The following is a 19,936-nucleotide window of genomic DNA, read 5'->3' as shown; positions in this document are numbered from 1 at the left end:
ACATTTTGTTGTATGAATTTAATGCTCATGAAAAGTGCCAGATAGACAGCCCTGGAATCTGGAGTCCTGTCTTTATCCACAGAATAGGTCCAACATAGGCAGTGGTAGGTACAATGTGGCGCCAACGTGTCTTAGTCATGACATTGGGAACGCACCCCTGACAGTTAGAAGAACCATTCAATCCCCATGACTGGGGATCTACCAAATTCTTGATCCATGAGAGCTTTCTGCAGTCGGAGGAGGTTCCTGGAGGTGGGTCTGACCCGGCCCCGGGAGCAGCCTGTGCCGGGGAAGAGAAAGTTCCGTCCCTCCCCAGCTGCACCAGGACTAGCAGCTGAAGCCTGGTGCAAGGTAGGAGCCCCTAGCTGGGACACCCGCAGCCCTATCTCTCCCTGGCTCTAGTCCCAGCTGTTGGGGGTTAAAAGGGCCTTGGGCTGGCTGTGTGTGTTTGTGGGGGTGACCATGGTGACTTGGGTGGTCATCCACATCACCCATCCATAAGACTGTCCCTGCCCCCCGTGCAAAAAGTGACAACCAAGCCCCATTCCATGCTACCCTCTCTTCTGTGCTGCTGCTGCCTTCAGAGCTGGCTGCCCAGCCAGCAGCCACTGCTCTCCACTCTCCAGCTGCCCAATTCCCAAGGCAATGCAGAAGTACAGGTGGCAATCCTGCAACTCCCCTAGAATAGCTGGATTTCACAGGGGAGACCAGATTTCACAGTCTGTGATGCATTTTTCACAGCCATAAATTTGGTAGGGTCCTACCCAGGATCACTGATTGCTGTGCTTGTCTGCTAGAAGTACCAAAGGTGCCTGTTATGGTATTGGTAAATGGACACAGGGAAGTTGATTGTGATAATCAACTCATTTCCGAGAGGGCACCTAACAGTCAGCTGGTGCCAAACTATTATCATGGACATAGGTTGGCGATAAAAATCTCTGCATTTCATAACCAACTCACTGAGTCTCCGAGACCCCCAGCTATCAGGTGTCTTAAAGAACTAAGCTAGAGGAATATATTCAGGAACATGTCTGTCTTAGCAAGAAAGTCTCCAGTGTGCAGCAACATTGAATAATAGACAATCTGGTCAGTGCCCCGCATAGAAATACAGTACTAAGACAAAGTACCCACCTGCTGATCAGCAGGCCTTTCCACATCCAGAGGTAAAGAAGTAGGATTACAATAATAATAAGAGGTATACTTCATAGGGAACTGTGTGAATGATTTGCACATGTGAAGGAGAAGAGACTGCCTCATTTGTAAGGGAGATGGGCTCTGTGTGGTGAAAAGTCCCTGTCAGTCTTGTTAACAGGACAGTTGGGGGTAGTTCATACACAGAAAGCAAACAAAAACATGGGACTAACGACAGAGAGCAGATACATATATATATTATGCCAGCCATCATCCTGTCCACTCTGCTTGTAAGTTTTCCTTTTCCCCATTCTCTGCCTGTTTTATGTCTTTCCAAACGCTTTGGGTAGAGGCAGGGTTTTTCTTGTATGTATGTATGTTTGGTGCCTAGGCCAGATTGTGTACTAGTGCAATATAATAAATACTTCACTGTTAATAATTTGGATGGCTTTCACTGACGAAGGCCAAACCGGCTTTACTTCCTTCAAGTTTTCCCCGAAAAAGGGATGGATTAATGCTATTCTTACACCATTATTTCACACCATATTTGGACTAGTTGTGAGGCCATCCCCTCCCCCCACCCCCCGACTGATTATTCCTGCTGGAGCAGGAGTAATCCAAGCAGGGGAAGTTGGCTAGTTGCTGCAGGAGAATCAGTTGTTTCCACATTTACACATGGGCTCATCTTGACCACTTAGTCTTCCCTGAACACCAGCCCCTTACTCATGCACAGGGCTCATGCATGGATGGGTTAGCTCTGCGCATTTGGGGAGGGATCAAGGCACAACAGCTATGTCCACTAATTCTCCTGACTGTCTTTTCCCACACACACAGAAGGACCAGCAGAATTTGTCATGCACATTTTTCTTTCTCTGTATGAGTAGAGCTGAAGGACCTGTAGTGTCTCATTGGGGTGGTGCTAATTCAGGTAGGCGTCCTCTCCTAGTCTCAGGAATCCCACAGCCCTCCTTGCTGGGGCTATACTGATTCAGGGAAGCTTCTCTCCTTGTTACTTAGTCCTTGACTTCCCTAGGCTGGAAGGGATCAGCAGACAGCGCCACTTCCCTGTCGCAACCAAGGAGGGAGCATATATACTGCCCCCTTCCCAGAGCTCGTTCCAGCTGACCGGGAGAGAAGGAAGCCTTGCCCCACCCTACCCTGCAAGGTTTATGGTCCTGAGCCTTTAAAGAAATGGTAGCCTGGGTCACCCCCACATCCAGCCCCCAAGCATTAACTATTTCCTCGGCACCATCTTCCTGTCTCGCAGCACCTGCCTCTGCCCTTCTCTAGGCCTTCATCCAGGAACCTTAAAGGGACACACCATGGAAAAGGGGTTGACACATCTCTAATCCCTACTTTCCTTAAAGGGGACAGTCCCTTTTACACTCACCATTTGTGCCTGCCCAGAAAATCTTGAAAATGTGGACCCTAAAAACTCAAACACTAAAAGGCAAATAAAAAGGAACCTGCATTTATTATTTTAGTAAAGACTTGTGATTTTTAAGCCAATCTCATGATTTTGGGATCCTGAGTCAAAAGAACATAAACATATGAACATAAACATAAACATATGAACATAAAACTGGCCATACTGGGTCAGACCAGAAGCCCATCTAGCCCAGTATCCTGTTTTCCAGTAGTACTGGAGTTCTCAGGTTAAAGTAAGCGAGACAAAATGATGTGTAACTAGCCTGGTCATTTAAATGTAAACTTCATAGAAAAAAAAATCTAATCTTGTTTTTCCATTTTTCTGAAAATGGTGTGTTTGTTTTTGAAATGGTCAATGGTGACAAGTCATTCATGTATCAAGTTAAAGACTGTTGCTTTATCTTCTAACTAAACATTAATCTATCATCATTTTACTGGATGAGAATGAATTCATGTACTTTTAGTTTATGATTTCAAATGTTGACTTGCTGTGTCTTGGATCCCGGTAAAAGGCCAGTTGTGCCTGTTTCAAGAGACTCTCCTAGAGTGGATACAATTTTAAAGAAACATGTAAATAAGCAAACTGTAAGCAAACAAAAGAGAGCTCTCAACAAATGAGAGCTAACATTTATCACTGCTACTACTATGCCAGCAGCCCAGAAATTTCTAAAGCTAGGTTTCCTAAATTTGACTCGGTTGCAAACAAACCAAAAATTCCTTCCCATTTTTTTAAAGTGAGCACATTCAAGTTTGTTCTTAACCTTTGATATTTTTCTTCAGTCTGAGCAGATTACTGTGGTATCAGTGGAATGCAGCAGATTGTAAAGGAGTCAAGGAGATATTTGAAAATAGATTTATTCAGTCTTGCCAGACAAACAGCACTTCTGTTATTGACAGAGTGAAAATACAGAGCCTGAAAGGATTTTGTACTAAATATAACTCAGTTTCAGTATCCTAAGGCTTGCCTAGAGTTTGTTTATTTACATATTTTGCTTATTTAAAGTTGTACTCTCTGCAGGAGAACCTCCTTAAGAAGACATAGATGGCCTGTTTTATAGGACCTAAGACACTGAAGGTAATTCTTTCCATTACTCTATCATAGCTTGTAGCCCCATAGTAATTCTTCCCGCTATGTGGCGTTTACACCCTTCAGAACACTTGTAGTAAAGCTGGCCATAATCAGTATTCTCTTTAGAGCATTTTGATCTGGAATCCAGACTATATATCTATTGGAGCATCATCAAACCTGCATTTCTATAACAAACAGTAACAAAAACCTACCTCCTGTACTGTAAAGGTAAGAGTTCAATGCTGCATTGTCTGACAATAGTGAGTGGCACCATGGTACATGGCAAACCCACTGCCTACTACCCACTCCCCCCCCATTTAAATTCTTTATTATATTAGAGATTTTATGAGGCTACAGTTTTCGCACTTAAAAACAAAATGTTGGGACAAACTCCACACCCATGAATACACTATAGGTAATGGGCTGAAATCAGAAGCCATGGGCTGGGGCTGTAAGTTGAAACTTGTTACACTAATTTAAATGCTCTTGTGCTCAGTTTAGACTCCCTTTGACTCACACCAATTCTACTGATGTGTAAGTGAGTCTAAAAGTGCAATAACTTACATGCCTAGAAGGCAAATGAAAGTGTAACGTAAAATAGGCTCTTTTACATAGGTGGAGTGAGTGTAAATAAATCTAAGGGAGTCAAAGCATAAGGGATTATAAATTATTGGAAGAGAACGTAACTAACAGAATTTAGCACATCACTTCTGATTTTGGCCCATTATCTAGAGCCTGTTCTTGTGTGTGTGGGGGAGTGGGGGGGGAGGAGGGAAGGGCGGGAAGGAGGGGTGGGTCTGTATAATTTGATACAAGAACTATGTAACTCCAATGAGGGCAGTCCCATATGTTGAATTATCTTCTTTAAAGTCAAAAATAGGCAACAGCATTTGCAAGACAAATCTGTTCATATTTCATCCTCCAAAATTGAAGATCAGTTCTGTGACAGATTGGGATCTTTCTGTCAGTTTATATGTGATAGAAAAGAAATTGGGAAATATGGGATTAATAAAATGTGATCACTGAAATTTTAAGCCTGTGACTGAAAGAAATTGACCTGTTGCCTAATCAGTGAAGCAAGGGTGTGTCAGAACACTGTGGAAGTACAGGACAATTACTGTGTACATGAGTCTTACTCTGATGAGGGAAAAACTAACTAAGGCTATTAGCAGACACCTCCATGAATTCAGATAAGTTTCTGAAATTAACCTGGGAAGGGGCACATGGTTGGTGACACCTGGTCTTCCCAGGGAATGAAGTTGCCCTGCAATAATCGATGAAACCAGGACAATAGATTTTGTACATCACAATGTCCTTTTGATGCATTTATGCAGATATTTTTGCAAGGATGTAAAAAGGATGCACATTCATACCTGGCATGATAATGAGCTAGGTGCCATTTAGATTTCAGGAGGCTTGAAGCTATGTTACAAGGGAGGAAAAATTCATGGGTTGGGTCTCTGATGCCAGAATGACAGGTACTGGGCAGTAAGGCTAACAGTTGGAGAAGTCCAACAGGGTGACTGTTAAAACAGAGAAACCAGAAACGTGAGCACTTTCCTTTGCCATATTCTTTATTATTTAATTACAATCATTGTCTGTATTCTAGATTAACTGTTTTTCCAGCTATATCTGAATACCATTAATTTTAACTTGATAAGTTAATCTTTAAGACATGGGGTTTAAACCATTGTGGGGAAACCCACAAAGTCAAATACCTCCCTCTTACACAATGCTTTTCATCAGATCTCAAAGCCCTTTTCAAGGAGGCCAGTATCAATGGCCCCATTTTACAGATTGGGAAACTGAGGCCCAGAGAGATGAAGTGGCTTGTGTAAGATCACCCAGAAGGCCATTGGCAGATCCAGGAAGAGAACCCAGGTGTCCTGAGCCCCAGGCTAGTGCTCTGTCCAATAGGTAACATTGTATCCCATGACCCTGCAGCTTCTGTGGACAGGTAATGAAGGGTGTCTAGAATCTGCCTCCTTGGGTTCTTGGTTAAGGGATTGGACCAAAGTGACCTCGTCTGTAGGGTGTGGTCGATGCCCTGAAGGCTGCAGACAAGAGCAGAGTTTGAGGCACAGGTAATCAGTAATTTTTGGAATTACAACCCTCTTCCTGCATGTTAGCACCACATCTGAATATCAAAAAGTAATGCAAAGCGTACCAGGAATGATATTGCAGTTAATAAACTGGCCCTACATTTAAATAATTAGACTGTACATTCATTACAGCTGATCTGAATTACATGTTATTTGCAGAGAAGAGATCTTAATCATCGGCATTTCAATAAAATTTGTTGAGAAATCCGCTTTAGTCATCATGTTAATTTTAAAGAACAACATGTTTAGTCTTGGATTATTCTTCTGCAGCTGAAAATAAACCAAAGCTTTGGGGAAATTATACTGAAAAAGCTCAAAATTATAAACAACATGGAGTCAATGACTTAATGCAGTCCATTTCCAAACAAACAGAGGAGGACAATTTCAACACAGGGAATTAAGGAAGCAAGTCCCACTAACAATAACAGGAACTGTAGACCAATTTCTACATATACAGCCCTAAACGTTGACTTTCTGTGACAATTAAAGACTAAGAGAAGACTTTAAAGTCTTCCAGATGGTCTATACCCAAAGAAACACTTTATATAGAATAGTAAAACCTCCTCTCAAAACTCTATAATCATATGGCTGAAACATGAGACATTGTTGACACTGCTGACAAGAGATGGCAGATATTTTTAAACTGCCTCTGTGGTATTCTGTACAATTGTAAATAATGCACCTAATCATAAAAGGGAAAAAATCTTGGATAATATTACTGCATTTTTTTTTTACCATTTCTGATGTGATATAATGTAAAATATTTTTAACTAACATATATAGATTCACAGAGCTGAAGGCCACAAGAGACCATTAGATCTAGTCCAATCACAGGCCATGGTATTTCACCCTGTTATATGACACTGAGCCCAATAACTGTTTAACTAAAGCATTTCTTCCAGAAAGGCATCCAGTCTCGATCTGAAGACATTGAAGCTGGAGAATCCATCACTTCCCTCGACAGTTTGTTCCAATGGTTAATCACTCACCCAGTAAAAAATATGTGCCATATTTCTAATTTGAATTTGTCTGGCTTTAATTTACAGCCATTTGTTCTGGATATGACTTTCTCTGCTAGATTAAAGAACCCATTAGTCCCCGGTATATTCTCCCTATGAAGGACATCACAATCAAGTCACTGCTCACTCTTCTTTTTGATAAGCTAAACAGATTGAGATCCTTAAAATTCCATATTTTTCCAGCTCTCAGATAATTTTTTGTGGCTCTATTCTGCACACTCTCAATTTTTTCAATGTCTTATTTAAAATGTGGAGACCCAAACTTGCACAGTATTCTATACTGGTGTCATCAATGCCATATACAGAGGTAAAATCCCTATACCTCCATATACCTACTTATTACTCCCCAGTTTATACATCCAAGTAATAGCCCTTATAGTATTGCCATGTATGCTCATGTTCAGTTATTTGTCCACTATGACCCTAGAGCCTTTTCAGTATCACTGAGTTGAAAGAATATCATGTCCCCAATACTGGCTGGTTCATAGTGATAAGAGCCTACTACTGCTACCAGGTAACAAAGTTTTAGCTCAATTATTTGAGGCCTGTGTCTTTTGTAGCTGAAATTCCCAGGTTCTGTGTTCGCTGATGACAAAGTGATCATGATCATCTTAAGTCCACAGGATTTCAAATTGTATAGGTCACTCTCTTGCAGTGACACCACCTTCTCCACTGAGTCATGAGGTATAGAAGCTAAAGTCTTCAACAGAGATTTTCACAAGCACACATCAGAGTTGAAAGTCAATAGGTCATGGAAGTCTAGCTCCCTTAGACCACTTGGGCTAGAGTATGGTGACAATCCCGGGGGCACACACCTTAATGGCTGAATTTAGTCTCCAATTTCACAAACTCTCTCTTCATAGGGCAATTGAATTTTCCATGGGATTTTTTTTTTTTTTGTCTAAGATTTACTCGGCTTATTTAACTATAATTCTTTTTGAAATTCCCTGGGAAAATATTTTTTCCAGACCCCCTGTGACACTTTGTGAAGTTACTTAGGTGTCTGGGGTGAGTCACTACCACCTGCTTATAGCATGAGAGAGCCTTGTCCATGCCCACCAGGGGAAAGCCTACCAAGTTGGCCGGCTGCTGGCAACACAAGCGCTCCATTCCGGTTCCACAAGCACTGCTGTTTCCCAATGCAAGCTAGCAAAGTATACACCCACTTTGTTACACTTGAATACCCAGTCTCTTATCTTCCGGACACCCACCAGGAACACCGATCTGCTGCCTCCGTGGAAACAGTGAGCCCTAGTTGACTGGTTTTACCCTAGTTCAACGCTCTCCTTAGCACAAGGCACTTAGATGTGTCTATTGTAAAACCAAATTGATGTCTATTTAACAGAGCTTAAGATAGAGATTCAAATAAAACCGAGTATAAGGGTTTGGAAACATGAGGTTACAGGTTAAAAGAACACCACAAAATGCAATAGATAGCCTATATTTATTACCAAGTTACTTTCCTGTCTGAGTATTTCTCACCCAGTGGTCAATCCTTACCGTGCTTGTCCAGGCCTGAAAGCTGGGATGCATTTTTCATGAAACATCCCCACTGAGAGTGTCTCCTTCCCCTGTAGTTAAAAAAGTACAGTCATTAAAGTGTACACTACACATGTGACGTTATTGACATGAATTGTGACCGTATAGATCATTGTTACAAGCAAGGTCCTATAGTGGCACTAAATCTTGTACAAAGGACGTCAAGTAAGGTGTCCATGGAAAGGCTGTAATTTGCTGGTTATGATTATGTGTGTGTCATTTTTGTATTTGAAGTTATGAATATGGGCTATGTACTTGTATCTCAATGTGTTTGATTCTAAGTAGCATCAGTAAAGCATTTGGTCAGCTTCTTGAGAAAGGACTATTCTGAGTAAGTGCCCAGTCAAGAAACACTTAACTAACAATGGACTCTGGGAGATGCCAATCCACATCTGAGCTTTCCTGGGAACGTTCAAACTAACATGTAAACAATGGTGTCAGCCTGCAAAAAAGCTGAATCATTCATGGACATGTGACTTGCCCAGGTGGCTACAGACTCCATCTTGTTGCTGTGATTTTGCACAGAAGAACAAAGGGGTTTCCACCCACAAGAGGGAGAATATAAAAGGCCCTAAAAGCCTCTCCATTTTGTCTTCAGCTGGCTGAAGAGATGGCCTCTCCATTCCAAAGAGGTGCCTGAAAGAAAGTGGAACAAAGGTCTGTAACTATGGGGGTGTGAGTGATTGCTGGTCCCAGGCCATAAACCACAATGCTGGGTAGAAAAGGATTGGGCCCAGACTAGGAAGGAATCTAGTCTGTGAAAGAAGCTTATTGGAACATCTCTGAGAGTGAGATTTACCTGTATTCAGTTTCCTACTGTATTAGGCTTAGACTTGCATGTTTTGTTTTATTTTGCTTGGTAACTTACTTTGTTCTGTCTGTTATTACTTGGAACCACTTAAATCCTACTTTTTATACTTAATAACATCACTTGTGCTTATTAACTAACCCAGAGTAAGCAATTAATACCTGGGGGAGCAAACAGCTGTGGATATCTCTCTATAAGTGTTATAGAGAGCAGAAAATATGAGTTTACCCTGTATAAGCTTGATACAGAGTAAAACAGATTTATTTGGGGTTTAGGCTCCCAGAAAGACTGAATACTGGGTGCTGGGAAAGTCCACGTTAACTGAGAAACCCCTGGGCTAAGTGAATCTTAGTTTCTGTGCACTGCAGGGTGGCGTGACCCAACCTCTTGATCTGTGCTGTAGCTGACTGGAGTGTCTAACTCAGCAAGATGGGAGTGGAGGGAAACCTTCTCTGGCAGAGCGGTTTACTCCCAGTGGTATCTCAGCACATCTAGTGACAGTCTTGAGGGAGTTTCTGTGACCCAACCCATCACAACACACACAGCCTTTACATCTCAGGGAAGTGTTAACACTTTAAACCTACACAGAAAAAGCGCTGTTCCACTTACTCACCATAACTTAATTTAGCTATATAAAGGCAAGTCAATGGGACTGTCAAATTCTGCTTCCACATTCTCCAGTGCTGCCCAGAAAGCCTACCCTGCTCCCAATCTCTCTCCTCACATACACCCCAGCCACCACCCCTGACCCTGGAGAGCCAGGCTGGCATCAGCAGGCATGGCAGTATGTGTTGGAGTGTGTGGAGGGATAGACAATGAAGCAGGAGTGTTTGGGACAAAGGCAGGCAGAAGATGAAGCAGGGGGGAGTGGGATATTATGAGGTCCTGGAGTGGGGTGGAGCCACCATGGACCTTATGGTAATGGTGATGGGGATCAGGGCTGTTCGGAAGGCTAGGGTGGGAAAAAGCATAGATTCTATCTTTGAAGGCATTGGTGCTTGGAAAGTTCCTCACAGCACTGATGTCTGGTGTGCAGGGCAATTAGCAGCAGAAGCTCCCATGTATTGGTGTTTCCAGTACTGCTGCCTAAGTTCCCCCAGCATACCAAGCAGTGCTGCGGAGAACGGAGGAGAGGGTGAAGGGCAACCAGGGCAGCACTGATTGCGGATAGGGGAATGGTGGTGTGAGTGGGACTAAAAAGGAGTGAATGGGGCTTTGGAGAGCCCTGGAAGGATAGAGCTACAAAGGGGATATGGGTAAATAGACTTTGTGGGAGAGGTGCCTGGGCTGCAGAGGGAGGGGGATACAAAGGGCTGGGGGCATGGGGAGAAGCAGTTGCTTCATCAATGGAGGAACTACAACAAACCTCCTGTGGGATGCCAGAAGAGCTGTGCTATAATGCACTTCCTATGGCTCAGCAGAAATAGGAGAAATTGCGGGTCTGAAGCCAGAAACCTAGGTTTTGTTGGAGTTGATTCATCACAGTCTGCTCCATAAAGAGAAGATTGGTGAAATTATAAACACCAGGAGCAGAGTTCTTGAAAAGGAGCTGAGCCACTTTGTGTTCTAGGGCAGCAGGAAATTTCTGCTCACTAAGGTGATTCATTAACAATTCCCATCAATAATGGGCTCCATGTTTCCTCACTGTTTTTATTAGCCGTGAGGTGTTTGGATTGTGGTGGTTGAGTGAAGGGAGCAGGCAGTTCTGCCCAAGGTGCATGTACCCACAGGTCAGGTGTCCTGCTGTCCAAGCACGCTTACATGTCCCACCCAAGAAGGCAGCCTATTACATTTGAAGGTGCAATCCAGACTAGTGAGGGATTATGTCAGCACTTGCCCTGCAACCTTGGGTGTCTCACAATGTTTTGCTGCTGTAGCTGCCAACCTGGGCCCCCTCACAAAGATGCAGACAGCATACAGGTAACACCCTGTGTGTCTGTGTATAGCTGCAGCCCTGGTCCAGCAACACTTCAGCCATACTGTGGCTTCCACCAGCCTTGGTTACCACTTGCAGGGTGACTCCAGTGCTGCCCAGAAAGCCTACCCTGCTCCCAATCCCTCTCCTCACGTACACCCCAGCCCCAGCCCCAAATCTTCCCCCAGAACATGTGTTCTGCACTCTCCAGGACAATTCAGATATTATAGTATCAGAGGGGTAGCCATATTAGTCTGTATCCACAAAAACAACGAGGCACCTTAAAGACTAACAGATTTATTTGGGCATAAGCTTTCGTGGGTGAAAAACTCACTTCTTCAGATGCTTATGCCCAAATAAATCTGTTAGTCTTTAACGTGCCACCAGACTCTCAGATATTATAGGTCTTTTGTCCTTATGAAGGGTCTATATTCAACAGCTTGCTTTTTAACTGGAGTTACCCAAACAGTTCAGTTTAAACACAATACTGTATTAGTTTTGATTAAAAAATAAAGCAAATTTTTTTAACTACAAAGAGGCAGATTTTAAGGGAGTACAAGTACAAGACATTAACGTCAGAAATGGTTACAAGACAAATAAAGATAAAATGCTAAAACTTAAACTAGACTTGGTTCAAGGTAAAATCCTTACCATGTGTTCCTGGCAACATTGCTAAACAAATTTTCAGGTCAGGATCCCTCCCAAAGCCAAAAGGCTGGTTCCTTTGTCTTTCTGGGTGGAAAAAAAAAAAGGAATGAATAACATTATGATGGTTATACCCCAACCATAATATCAAAATAGTGTGGTACCACTTATATTTTTAAAAAGGCATAACATTAATTTTTATTGCAACAAAATAAAAATAATAAAAAGTAACTAGGAGAGTGGGAGCATTCCAGGGCTCTGTAGCTTCTTCGACATGTGGAGCATGTCAAAAGAACGTCTTGGCAAACAAAGATTTGGATGGCATTGCACACAGGTAAAATGGATCACCATGGCAACATGGGTGGAAAAATGTGGCGGATGAACAAGTTCCTGTATTCTTCAAGGGCCCAATGGCGAGACCTTATTTGTGCCTATACCAGTATGAGGTCACTGCACAATCAACCGTGTCTGTAATCAGAACAATCTTCCCTACATGGAATTGTGAGTGTGCACTATTGACAGAGATCATAATAATGAACAAAATGAGGAAAATGATGTTGCCTACAAATGTCACCAGCACTATTACATTTCAATGATACCTGTACAAATTTATTATCAGATTTTGCTGTTTTGATGCTTTGAGGTCACAGAGAAACCCAATTTTATGTCTTGAAATAACACATAGATTCATTAAGCTAACAGATATGAATGCAAATATTTCAAAGTGGTCATTTTAACGTGTTGATCCCTGTTTCTATCGTAACAGAACCATTTGACAGCTCCGCATCATACCTCATCATAAATTAGATTAATAAGCTTTCAAATGAAGTACGATGTGCACAAGAGAAGAGAGGATACATTCAGCTGACCAAATTGGTGGGCGATATCCTCACAGAAGATATTTTGTGTACTGTTTCAATCTGCTGGCAGGGAGGAACTATATTGAAGCCTCAAAAATGGCACAGTTGATCAAAGAGAGAAATGCACAATTGTGTTTCTAAGCAGAGACAGTCAGGTTCCACCAGGATGCATCTATTCATTTTGTCATCACAGAATCGATCACGGAGGAGAACAATGAACATTCTAGTCTCCACCATAACCATGGCCATAGCCACCAGAGCCATATAAGTGATGTCCATGCCCCCAAATGACAGGATTCGGTGCATGCCTTCCACCACAGGATCTCTTACTTCTTTCCCTCTCATTTCTTTGGTCATAGGCCATCTGCATAACATGGTGACCTACAAGGAGGTGCTTAAGGGACAGCGCATTGACAGAAATAAACAAGATAGTAGTAATGCTCTACAAGGACATCAACTCAGTAGTCATGTGGCTGAACAAAGTTATCCATCGACATTCATTTGTCTCTGAGGACAGAACATTGAAAAACATACACCCAGTAGGTAGGAATGATCATCAGGAGCGCAACATGCTCTTCATGCAGATTCTTGTAATAAACACGGTGGAGTTTTGTGCTACAAAATCAGTTTTAAACATTAATTTTTACTTTTTCCTGCTACTTCCTGGTAGCTTTAGTTCTCTATTTACAAATCTTTCTTGTCCCAGGCCCTCCTGCTGTCCCCTGGAGAGCTCTTTAAATCAAAATGGTTAAATTACTCTTTCTTATCTGATGCTGTATTAAAAAACTCTCCCTGCTTTGCCAGCTGGTTTGTTTTAATGGCTTTTCTGCCTTGTCCTGCAAATTTATTTATACTGCGTCCCATCAAAGAGTGCAAATGGAATGTTCTGAAATCAAATGGTTCTTGTCAAAGCAATTAAGACAAACTTTGGTGTCAAACATGCAAGTCACAACAGGAAACCCAAGTCTAGGCATATTGAAACCATGCACTGACCTGCTCTGGGCATGTCTGAACAGGCACTTCTGAATCTTAACACTTTGGGGCAAAGCAGAGTAAATCCATAGGGCTGCACAAAGGTTTTTTCACTAGACACATGCTATGCAACTTCAGGCACTAAAGGGTGTGAATAGCATTTCTGCTGTCTCAGAGGACATAGTTATGTCTTGTAAACAATTGTTTCATTTTAGGAAATATATATACATAAAATAAACATAATGGTTCCGAACGTTGTTAGCTTTTTTGACTGCCACTGCACATTGAGCAGATATTTTCAGAGAACTATCCACAATGACTCCAAGATCTCTTTCTTGAGTGGTAACAGCTACCATCATTTTAGACCCCGTCATTTTATATATATACTTGGGATTATGTTTTCCAATGTGCATTACTTTGCATTTTCAACACTGAATTTCATCTGCCATTTTGTTGCCCAGTCACCCAGGTTTCTGAGATCCCTTTGTAACTCTTCGCAGTCTGCCTGGGACTTAACTATCTTGAGTAGTTTTGTATCATCTGCACAGGTCCCAGTACAGACCCCTGGGGAACCCTGTTATTTACTTGTCTCTATTCTGAAAACCGATCATTTATTTCCACCCTTTGTTTCCTACCCCAGTCACTGATCCCTAAGAGGACCCTCCCTCTTACCCCATGACTGCTTCTTTTGCTTAAAAGCCTTTGGTGAGGTGCCTTCTCAAAGGCTTTCTGAAAGTTTAAGTACACTTTATCTACTGGATCACCCTTTTCCACATGTTTGTTGACCCCCTCAAAGAATTCTAATAGATTGGCCATGTTGACTCTTACCCAACAAATCGTGTTCATCTATGTGTCTGATAATTCTGTTCTTTACTATAGTTTCAACCAATTTGCCTGATGCTGAAGTTAGGCTTACCGGCCTGTAATTGCCAGGATTGCCTTTGGAGCCTTTTTAAAAATTGGTGTCACATTAGCTATCCTCCAGTCCTCTCGTACAGAAGCTGATTTAAATGATAGGTTATATAAGCAGAGTCAGGATCAGCTCCACCCTGACATCTGGTAGAAGCTGTCCTGGGCACCTTGGACCCTCCAGTGTTAGAACTAGAAGTGCAGGGGCCTATACCAGTAGCCGAGGGACTCTCGAAGGAAACCTCTCCATCCGTCACTCAAGAGGATGTTCCCCCTACCACGGCAACAGAGATTCTCAATAGACGAGACAGGGTGATAAGACCAGTAAAATGTTTACCTTATGATGCACCTGGGGTGACTAGTAAGGAGCCAATACATTTGGCACACAGGCTTGTGGATGCTAAAGTGGGCTTCCTGAGGCCCTTTGGAGGAAACCAATGAGTTGGTATAAAGGGAGTATGATTTGTCGGGATGACAAATTCTCAGCTGGGGGGAGGATGTAAGCAGAGTCAGGATGAGCTTCACCCTGACATCTGGTGGTGAGGTGTGGCAAGTTGTGGAAAAGAACTTCAGGGGCTGATCTCATTTGCATAGGCACACCCACCATGCCTAGAATGAGCCCATAGCTGCCCAAATGGTCACTTTGGCTTCTGTGGGATCCCCAGTGTCTCTGTTATTGGGGCAGGAAGAATAAATTGTTATTATCCTGATTATGGGAATCAAGGACAGTGAAACTGTACTTGGCCTTTGGTTATGATGGAGGGACTCGCCATCAACTAAGTAACACTCGCTAGGCAAGGGTCATAGGTTCCAAAACTCTGTGAATTGAGAGAAGCTGGAGACAGGTATTAGTACCTGGTGGTGTGGGCCCCTTTGTGAGGGCCTGAAACATCAATTGCACCTCCATCTGTCTCCACTGTAAAACATCAGAGCTAATTTTGGGTCTACTAGGAGTCTGGCTACAGGTGCTGAGCTGAATTCACTTTGGCCTTATGGTGCACCAGCACTGAAGCTTCAGGTCATGTAAGGTGCCCCTTACCTCTTCTGTGCTGCCCCCTCCCCCCCACACACACATTTTCACCCAGACTGGGAAGTAACACTCTGCAGATGAACTTTTGAACTCTGGGGCTGGACTTTTGGGTTGTTGGACTTTGAGTGATTTTTGGGTTGCTGGACTCAAGAGACCCGAGGGGAAGGATATGGCCCAATTTGCTGGGGTGGGTCTTTGCTCATGGTTTGGTTGATGAACCCTAGTTGTGGTGTTTTCCCAATTTAATGCTGATGTCGTTTACCTCATATTATTAAAGATTCTCTGCTACACCGAGACTCTGTGCTTGCAAGAGGGGAAGTATTGCCTCTTTGAGGCACCCAGGGGTGTGTATAAGATTTTCCCAGGTCACTGGGTGGGGGCTCGAGCCAGTTTTGCATTTGCTTTGATGAGAGGGAACCCTTGTGTACTGAACCCTACCCTTGCTGCTATCAACTCGGCCTGGCAGAAGGGTTACAGTTATATACCTCATCCGATGAAGTGAGCTGTAGCTCACGAAAGCTTATGCTCAAATAAATTGGTTAGTCTCTAAGGTGCCACAAGTACTCTTTTCTTTTTGCGAATACAGACTAACACAGCTGTTATTCTGAAACCTGTCTAATACCTCATTTAGTAGTTCTGGAATTTCATATTTGAGTTCCTTCAGAACTCCTGGGTGATGCCATCTGGTCCTAGTGACTTATTACTGTTTCATTGATCAGTTTGTTCCCAAACTCCTCTAATGACACCTCAATCTGGGACAGTTTCTCAGGTTTGTCACCTAAAAAGAACAACTTAGTTTGGGAATCTCCCTCACATCCTCTACAGTGAAGACTGATGCAAAGAATTCATTTAGTTTCTCCGCAGTGAGTTCTGGAGATGTAAAATGCAGCATATTAATGTCTGCAACATTTTATGTACAGAAGTTACAACTGCATTAAGAAAAAATTATACTGTGTCAGACTCAAAAGCAATCAGGAGTGGACAGGGTTTATGTTGATCACAAATGTTCATAGATTTTTATTGTCTCTCTTGAAATAACATTAATTCTAAATTTATGTCTGAAAATTATTCTAGACAGAGGACATGAAGTTTAATTTTTAACTAAGCTCTTTAGTGATATAGCCAAAACAGACATTCCCTCTCTTGTTCATGTCTTAAAGACACATTAGTAATGGTCAAACTTGCAGTAAAATCCACAGGCGAAGTAGGTTTTATCTTGGCCTTTCAATGACCAGTTTGCATCAGGGAATATTAATATTGACAATCACTGAGTTGTTTCAAGAAACAGATTGAAACACAAAGATGTTAAAGCTTTGGGACTTACAATTTACTATTAAGGGATAAACTTTAAGGGATAGGTTAGCTGCTTGAACTAGCCATCCCTGAGAATTTTCAACAAAATTTTATTAAAGAGACACAATCAGGTTAAATATATGTAGATAATACCCATATTTATGTATCTATAAAAATCAAATTTCCTTGCTTGGGTTATCTGTTAGATAAAATTTTAGATTATTTAAATTACAAGAACTATTTAAAATCTTTTTTTTTCTTTTTTTCTTTTTTTTATCATTTATAGTGGGTGTTTACTTGTTACATTTCATTCAACTGGATCCAAAAAAAAAAAAAAAAGCAACCACTGGACTAGTCAATTTCATTAGTAAGTTACATTTTTCTGGTTCTCATGTATTAGTACATTGGTGCCATGTATGGGTTGCAAACACTGCAGGGAAACAACTACATGCAAAGGCTCCGTTTTCACTTAAATGAAAAATTTGTATTAAGAACACATTTCTAGTTCTCGAAGACCACTCTGTGCCATGTCAACAGCACAGGGCTTTGCCTGTGGCATAAGGGTCCTGGGGAACATTACAATGCTAGAATAAGCTAGGGATGCTTTGTGTAGCTATAAGTTGTGCCACGACCATGTGTTTCTGGATCAAGGACCAACAATTTCCCAGCAGCCTCTCCCTCTCCACTCAGTCCACGTATAAAATGCTTAAACAGTGCTCAGACAGAGGGGAGAATTGACTTCATTGCCTCAATTTTGGGCTACCGCTGCCTATGTGTTTCTTCAGCCTCTTGCCTGTAGCTGGATCACTGGTGGGATCAATAAACAAATGAATGAAACATACAATGCTGGGTACTATAGGAGTAAGTTTCCATCTCAGACACACACAGTTATTCTGCAGAAAGGGGTTGTTTTAAGCACTTGCACTCTATTGATGGTGCCCAACTTTGGTGTATTTTTTTTTCCATTTTGAAAAAAGTGTTCACAAATCCGTCTCAAAGATCTTACCCAACTAACTGAGTGCCATCTCCTAGCTGCAGGACAGACTGCTATCCATGTTGCTACATACTTCTGGTCCCATTGTTTACAGTTTTTGGCCAGTAGTGCCTCAGCTTGGAGCAGGTAAACTCCTTCACAAGAAATTGGTGTCCTTTTTATGTAAGCGCACACAGAATTTTTGCTTTGAATCAAGGAGCTTGAGCAGTTTAAACACAGATCATATTTGCCAAAGCAGAGTTGGGTTTTCCATCCCATTCCTGTCTCTGGATTTTTTTTTCTTTTGAAGCAAGGGAAAGAATCAACTCAGAGATAGCAATTTATCTGCTTAATTTTCATTTCTCTCTCTGTAATGTTAATGGGCTAGTGCAGGGGGCTGAGAATCTAGAATCTTCAGTTTATTCCCAGCTGTGTCAGTAATTCAGTCTGTAACTTCAAGAAAGTCATTATTGCTCAGATTCCCCATCATCAAAAACAGGATACTGCCTCACAGGCATATTCAGAAGCTTAATTACTGTTTGTAAAGCACTTTGAGCTCCTTGGATGAAGGCACTGCATTAGAATACATGATTAAACACAAAGCTCAATAACTAATGGCCAGTTCCTTAGCATACCACACTTCAGTCTGTAGAACAGTCACCAGCCAATACAACACAATGTTTCCTGACCTGGGCTATGATATATCTGGTTTTGTTGGTCTCTTCTGACCCCAGCAATCATCTCTCCTTTGGATCCTGGCATCCAGTTCAGCCAACAGCATTTATTATCACATTGATAATTCTAACAGTGCAGTTTATAGTAATTTTAGAGTAAATCATGTATGGAATGGGAGTGATCCAAAGGGCACTGAAGTCCATGGAACTTATGAATTGTGGTAGCATTTAGAGGCCAACAAGGTTGAAGTTCCATAGTGCTAAGCACCATACAATCATACAGTAATGGCAAAGAAATGCAGGAGATGTGTCTGATTTGACTCCTTCATCTCCTCCTCCACTTCTTAATAGTTCACTTACCTCATCTTCCCATTGCTACAGACATGTGTGACATGGTTCAGACAGACAGACACAGGCCAGAACACCCTTAAACTTCATATCTGTATCCAAACTCTGCAGCTTGGATTTCTCTGTGATTATGATATACTTAGAATAACAAATGTGATTAAGAATATCTGTATTGATATTCATATAAAGTACAGTGTGGGCAGTTTAACTTTACATTAAATATTCTGTTTTTCCACCTAATATGATAACCTTCCCATCCTTAATAATTTTGGTTGTCTTCTCCATTTCAAAATCTCTTTAAAACACTCATTAAATTTATGGGAAGTTTGCTGTATTGTTAATTTGATCCTTTTTCCACTTGGGGGGAGAAAAAAAAATACACACAGGCTCATGATGTGAAACCTCCTTAATTTCTTAAAACTCACCAGTCTTCAAAGTATAAAGAATTGTGACTGTGAATTTACAGTACAGTCACCTAGCTCTGTTATCAGGGAGCTGTGTGTGTAATTCTCCCTGTGACTAGATAAGAAACCATGTCAGTTACCTTCCTCTGGCATAATAGAAATGTTAGCTCCAAGTATCAGACTTTTGAGCAGGGAGACAGAACGACTCTGGTGGCTGACCCATAACCATGAAACTCACCACTTGCAGAGATTAGAATGACCATGAGCCTTGTGTATTCTCTGACACAGCCTTAAGTCAACAAAACAAAAAACATTCCAATCTATAAGTGCAGAGGGAGGGAGACCCATAAATTTCCTTGGAATGTTTAATTCTGTTGGCACACAGACACCAGGATGATGCGAGTTATAGAAGTGCAGATACACTTGTTGACTAATTTTTGGTACCACTTCTTTTTTATTCCAATTATTTTTGTGCAAACTGATGTTTACCAGCATCGGCCTATAATAGCTACACTAAGTAAGTCTGAATTGTATTATATTTCTTTCAGAGTAACAGCCGTGTTAGTCTGTATTCGCAAAAAGGAGTATTTGTGGCACCTTAGAGACTAACCAATTTATTTGAGCATAAGCTTTGTTTCTTCACTGTTTCTTCACTTCAGCAGTATGCATCTGATGAAGTGAGTTGTAGCTCACGAAAGCTTATGCTCAAATAAATTGGTTAGTCTCTAAAGTGCCACAAGTACTCCTTTTCTTTTTATTATATTTGTGTGATTCTATGATTTTTTTAAAGTTCTCTTTAGTACCTTCTGATCCCTGA

This window comes from Eretmochelys imbricata, chromosome 1 (genome assembly GCF_965152235.1).
Source record: "Eretmochelys imbricata isolate rEreImb1 chromosome 1, rEreImb1.hap1, whole genome shotgun sequence".
Classification (NCBI taxonomy): domain Eukaryota; kingdom Metazoa; phylum Chordata; order Testudines; family Cheloniidae; genus Eretmochelys; species Eretmochelys imbricata.
This window is presented reverse-complemented; position numbering follows the sequence as displayed.